The following is a 5,135-nucleotide window of genomic DNA, read 5'->3' as shown; positions in this document are numbered from 1 at the left end:
TAGTGCTCAGATGCACATATGCATTGCTGGGAATTGAACGTTGTTGATCCAAGCAAAACAACAAAGTAAGTCTCTATTCTCACATTCTCCATACTATGAGAGGAGTCAAGACCATCTTCTTAAAAGAGGTGCTGCTCGAGCTTTTATAATTTTATGATTTATGACACATTATCCAGGCATAGAATTTGAAAAAGAAGCATAATTTGTGGAAGAGATAAAGACAAAGTATGAACAAAACATGGAGATAGAAATGGCTATTGGATACTGTAGGCAGTCCTCTTTGTGTACATGGAGTAAAACACAAATGGAGAGAGATGCATATTTACTAAGGGTATTGTAATATATATATATATATATATATATATATATATATGTGTGTGTGTGTGTGTGTGTGTGTAGGGGTAGATGGGAGAGATCTTTAAGGGGATAGATGTATTAGGGTAAAAATTGGGTGGCCAGGGGCCAGAACGGTGGCACAGTGGTATGGAGTTTATCTTGCAGGTGGCTGACCTAGGACAGACCGTGGTTCGATTCCCCCGGTGTCCTATATGGTTCCCCAAGCCAGGAGAGATATCTGAGCGCATATCCAGGAATAACCAACCCCTGAGTGTCTCCAGGTGTGCCCCTCCCCCCAAAAATAAAACAAAAAAATAATGGGTGGCCAAACAGACGACTAAGGAGGATGGAATCAAGGATCAATACTGCTGACACACATAATTGACTGAGACCATGTGTCACTAATATGATAATAAATATAAAAGAACCAGGTATGGCTGCAGAGTTAGGGAAGGCTATTTTATCAGCAAGAACAAAGCATGAAAGGCTCTAAAAGAAAGCTTTAGAATAATTTAAATCAGAAGGGATGTTAGCATATGACATTTTTCACAGTCATTTTGTCTACTCTGTGACAGTGGGACTGCACCATAGAGTAAGATGTGAAGTAAATGGAGTAGTGAGGATGACACCTAAATTTCTCACTTGTGCATCTCAGTAATTGGTGTAATTGAGTACTGATATTAGAGATGCGATAAGAAAGGCAGATTGAGTCAGGGTAATTCTGAGTTCTCTTTAAGACATCTTGGCTCTGGGAAGCCTATGGTACATACAAACTGAGATCCAGTAAGTGACTGGATGTGTCAGTCAGGTTCTCAGAATATACATTGGATATAGAGTTATATATATATATATAAAGTTATGGCATAAATAAGAGTAATAGAATTTTGGGAAAGAATCAGATATCCCATGATCAGGAAAAAGAGTCAACAGAACCCTGGAAATAATCTAAGAACATAATGAGCCACCTATCTTCTTCAAGATAAGGGTCCATTGAAGAAAACCAAGAGAAGGCCGGAGTGATGGGGGAAGCAAGGGTGTTTGTCTTGCATGCACTAACCTAGGACAGGCCATGGTTCTATCCCCCTGCATCCTATCTGGTCCCCCAAGCCAGGAGCGATTTCTGAGCATAGAGCCAGGAGTAACCCCTGAGTGTCACAGGATGTGGATCAAAAAAAAAAAAAAAAAAAAAAAAGAAGACCAAGAGAGTACAAGGACATATAAAGCAGATTTATAAACAATGAAAAAAATAGAAGTTTAAGGAAAACCAGAAACATGATTTAATGAAAGCAAAGTGTTGCTTCAAAAATAAGTATCAAGAAAACATGCATTAATGCCAGATAAATTAAGGTCTAAAATGTGTTCATTTGATCGTTTTAGCTGAAACCATTTGTTTTATTATTTTAGGCTAAGAACAAAATATTCATTATAACAAACATTCTTAAAAAGAAAAAGCTGACAATACACAAGGGGTAATTTCAATATTACTAATTAAACATTTAGATGTTTGTATCTGTACAATTGTTAGAAAATTTTACATTGAGCATCATATAATATGTGACAAAGATAGTTTAATCTTTCCAAATTTCCCCAAAATAAAATAAAATAATAAAAATATACCCTTTTGGTGAAAGAATTGGACTTGCAGTGGTTAATTTAGCATGTCAAATATTTATACAGATGCCAATTTATAATATATGGAACTGAAATAAATAAAATTATAATGAAATGCTTCTTCGATATAAATGATAAAGTGTTTAGATATAAATCTATGAAAATGTATGCATGACAATTATAAGCACAATTCTACCTGACTTAAAAAACATTAAATGACTTAAGTAAAGGGAAGATGAACAATATTCATGGACTCAAAAACTCAGATGTCTGACCTGGAGAGGCATTGCATCTGTCCTCAGAGTCCCCTGAGAGTTTATCCCAGAACACAGAGCCGAAACCGAGCCTAAGAACTCCAGCTATGGCCCTGACTTCAAAATAAAATAATGTGAAATAAAATTTAGGAGACAACCGTTCAGAAAGTAAGTGCTTTCAGGCAGAATTTTTATGACATTTGATGAAATGATTTGAATTTTCATACAGAAATTCAAAATACTAAAACAGACTTCAAGATATGAATTAGAAATACCAAAGGGAAAAGTTTCCTTACAGTCTATCAAATCTTACAATGCCATAATAACTGTGACAATGTGCTAGTGCACAGATATAGATGAACAGATCCATAGAACAGTGTAATGAGCTTGAGCGCATATTCACATACGTAAGGAACTTGATTCGCATTAGAGGCAGCAATACAAATCATTTGGGAAAGGGAGAATGAGTGATAAGTGAAAAAGAAAAACCTGTTAATCACATATTAGAAATATACATGAACAAACGTGTATATATGCACACGTATCCCCATCTCAAACATCTCAAAGGAAATCCCAGGTTGCTAAAGTCCTAAATAGAAATGATACATTTTTTTAAATTTTAGGAGAAAATATAGGAAAATACCATTATGGCTTTAGATTAAGAAAGACATTTTAAAGCAAGTCATGAGATTTATTATTATTTAAGGTTTGTTGTTAAAACTGAGTCCAGGAAAAGTCGACTCTACATGTGACCAGAATTAAGCCATATTCCTTTGTTCTAGACTCTTCCTGTTTTTCTTCTTGATTTTTATTTTTTTCAGGAAAACATTCAGCAAAACATGGTTTACCTGAATAGTAATAAAATAAACAGTAGTGCATATTTATGTTGTAGTATGCACATAACAATAGTATTTAGTATACAAATATAAATACTTAGTATACAAATAATAATATAAATAAACAGCTTATGTTTTAGTATATAAACTTATTTCCCATCCACCACCATCAAAGTACAAAAACCCTGCCCTGTGTGAATATTGCTGTGAATATTCACAGTTGCTGACAACTGGTAGTAGTTGTGGCATCTATGCTCAACAGGCTTGACCAGCAATTAAGGTGACTCATGGATGGCCAGGACTGACAAGTGCTCCTGTCAGTCAGAAGTGTTTTGAAAGTGGCTGGTTTTGTTCTACCTAGCGAAGGCTAATAACTCATCTCACTATAGTACTACTCTCCATTCTCAATGTCAAATGGTGACATTGGACCTAGAGGTTTGTGTTTTTTCTCTTCTGAAGTATAGTAAGCCCCATGTCAGCCAGCCCAGGGATGTTGAGAGTGGTGAATAAAGTTTTTGTGTTTAATGTAACTTGCAGCTCTGTTTTTAAGAATAGAGGCTTAAGTTTGAGTTTGAGGGTTTGGGGATAAACCCTCTGTATTCTCAGGGCAAATTTCTGTAGCTTCAAAGTCTCTGTGGTTCACTCTTCCTGCCCAAAGGGTCATACAGCTTTGAAACCAGCACTCCTTATTCTACAGCTCCTTATTTTTTTTCTTTGTTTTCTTTATTTAAACACCGTGATTACAAACCTGACTGTAGTTGGGTTTCAGTCACAAAAAGAACAGCCACCTTCATCAGTGCAATATTTCTACCACCAATGCCCCCCATCACCCTCTTCCCCCACCCCTTGTCTGTATTTGAGAAGACATTCTACTTCTCTCACTCATTAATATAAACATAGTAGTTCTAAGTGTATTATTTTCTAACTGCACTCACCCCTCTTTGAGGTGAGCTTCATATTGTGAGCTGGTCCTTCTGGCCCTCATCTCTGAGCATTATTAAAATAATGTCTTAAAACCCATGATAAGCGAGACTATTCTGTGTGTGTCTCTCTCTGACTTATTTCACTCAGCATAATAGTTTCTATGTCCATCCATGTAAAGGAAAATTTCATGACTTTATCTCTCCTGGCAGCTGCATAATATTCTATTGTGTATATGTACCATGCCCTTCAACAGATAAATGGCTATAGCTCCTTATTCTACAGCTCCGCAGTCTAAAGCTCCTCAGTCTACAGCTCTGAACTCCTGGCATGGTGGTTGGATTCTCTAGTAGATTTTCTTAGCGGGGATCCCTGCAGCATTTTGTTTCACTGAATGTTTATAGTTTATTATGTTTGAGTGCTGCAAAGACACTCTCAGGTTGCTCCTTTTGATCTTGATCTTATGTTTAAAGAAGAAATTCTTTTGTAAAAAAATATGGAACACTTCACAAATTTGCGTGTCATCCTTGACCAGGGGCCGGGCTAATCTTTGCATCATTCCAATTTTAGTATATGTGCTGCCAAAGTGAGTGTTCACCACATTAATATGAAAAGGATCTACTCAACAAAAGACACCATAAACATAAGGAAAAGAAGAGTGCTTGTTTGGAAAATTATATGTATAATACATATAAATAAGAAATATTAGTACCCAGACCTAACAAATAAATCATAATATCAAAATAAAATTGAATACATTTTAACCAACAGCAAATATTAATAGGCAATTACCAATAGTATAAACCTACCAAAATAACATCTTGAACCTCACTAACAATGAAAGAGAAACAAAGTAAAATTGCAACAAATAACATTTTAGACTTGCAAAAGTGGGAAAAGTTTAAAACTCACAAATTTCCCAGAGTTGTGAATCATCTGGCACTTTTATCAAAAGCTGGTAAAAGCATAAAATGGTCCAGCCTAGAAGGGCAATGGAACAGCATGTGGTCAAGCTGAGCATCAGCACAGAGCAATTTCAATACCAAAAAAAGTTTCGTTGCAAAACAACTTCCCACTGTGCACAAGGAGACCCATATAAATTCCTCCCAATTCAACATTCTCTGACATGGTTAAAAAAGAAACATTTAAAGTGATAGATACATTCATGGAGGCACTT

General features: G+C 35.8%; 1 non-coding gene across 1 annotated transcript; it reads right to left on the bottom strand.

Moving 5' to 3' along the window:
- Positions 1–4,448: 4,448 nt before the first annotated feature.
- On the bottom strand, positions 4,449–4,556 carry LOC126000383 (U6 spliceosomal RNA). The gene has a single exon (XR_007492721.1). It is a non-coding gene; the product is annotated as a U6 spliceosomal RNA (small nuclear RNA).
- Between the last annotated feature and the right edge of the window lie 579 nt (positions 4,557–5,135).

Source organism: Suncus etruscus, chromosome X, assembly GCF_024139225.1.
Source record: "Suncus etruscus isolate mSunEtr1 chromosome X, mSunEtr1.pri.cur, whole genome shotgun sequence".
NCBI classification, from domain to species: Eukaryota; Metazoa; Chordata; class Mammalia; order Eulipotyphla; family Soricidae; genus Suncus; species Suncus etruscus.
Note: the sequence above shows the minus strand (reverse complement) of the source record. Positions and strands in the feature narration are given on the sequence as shown.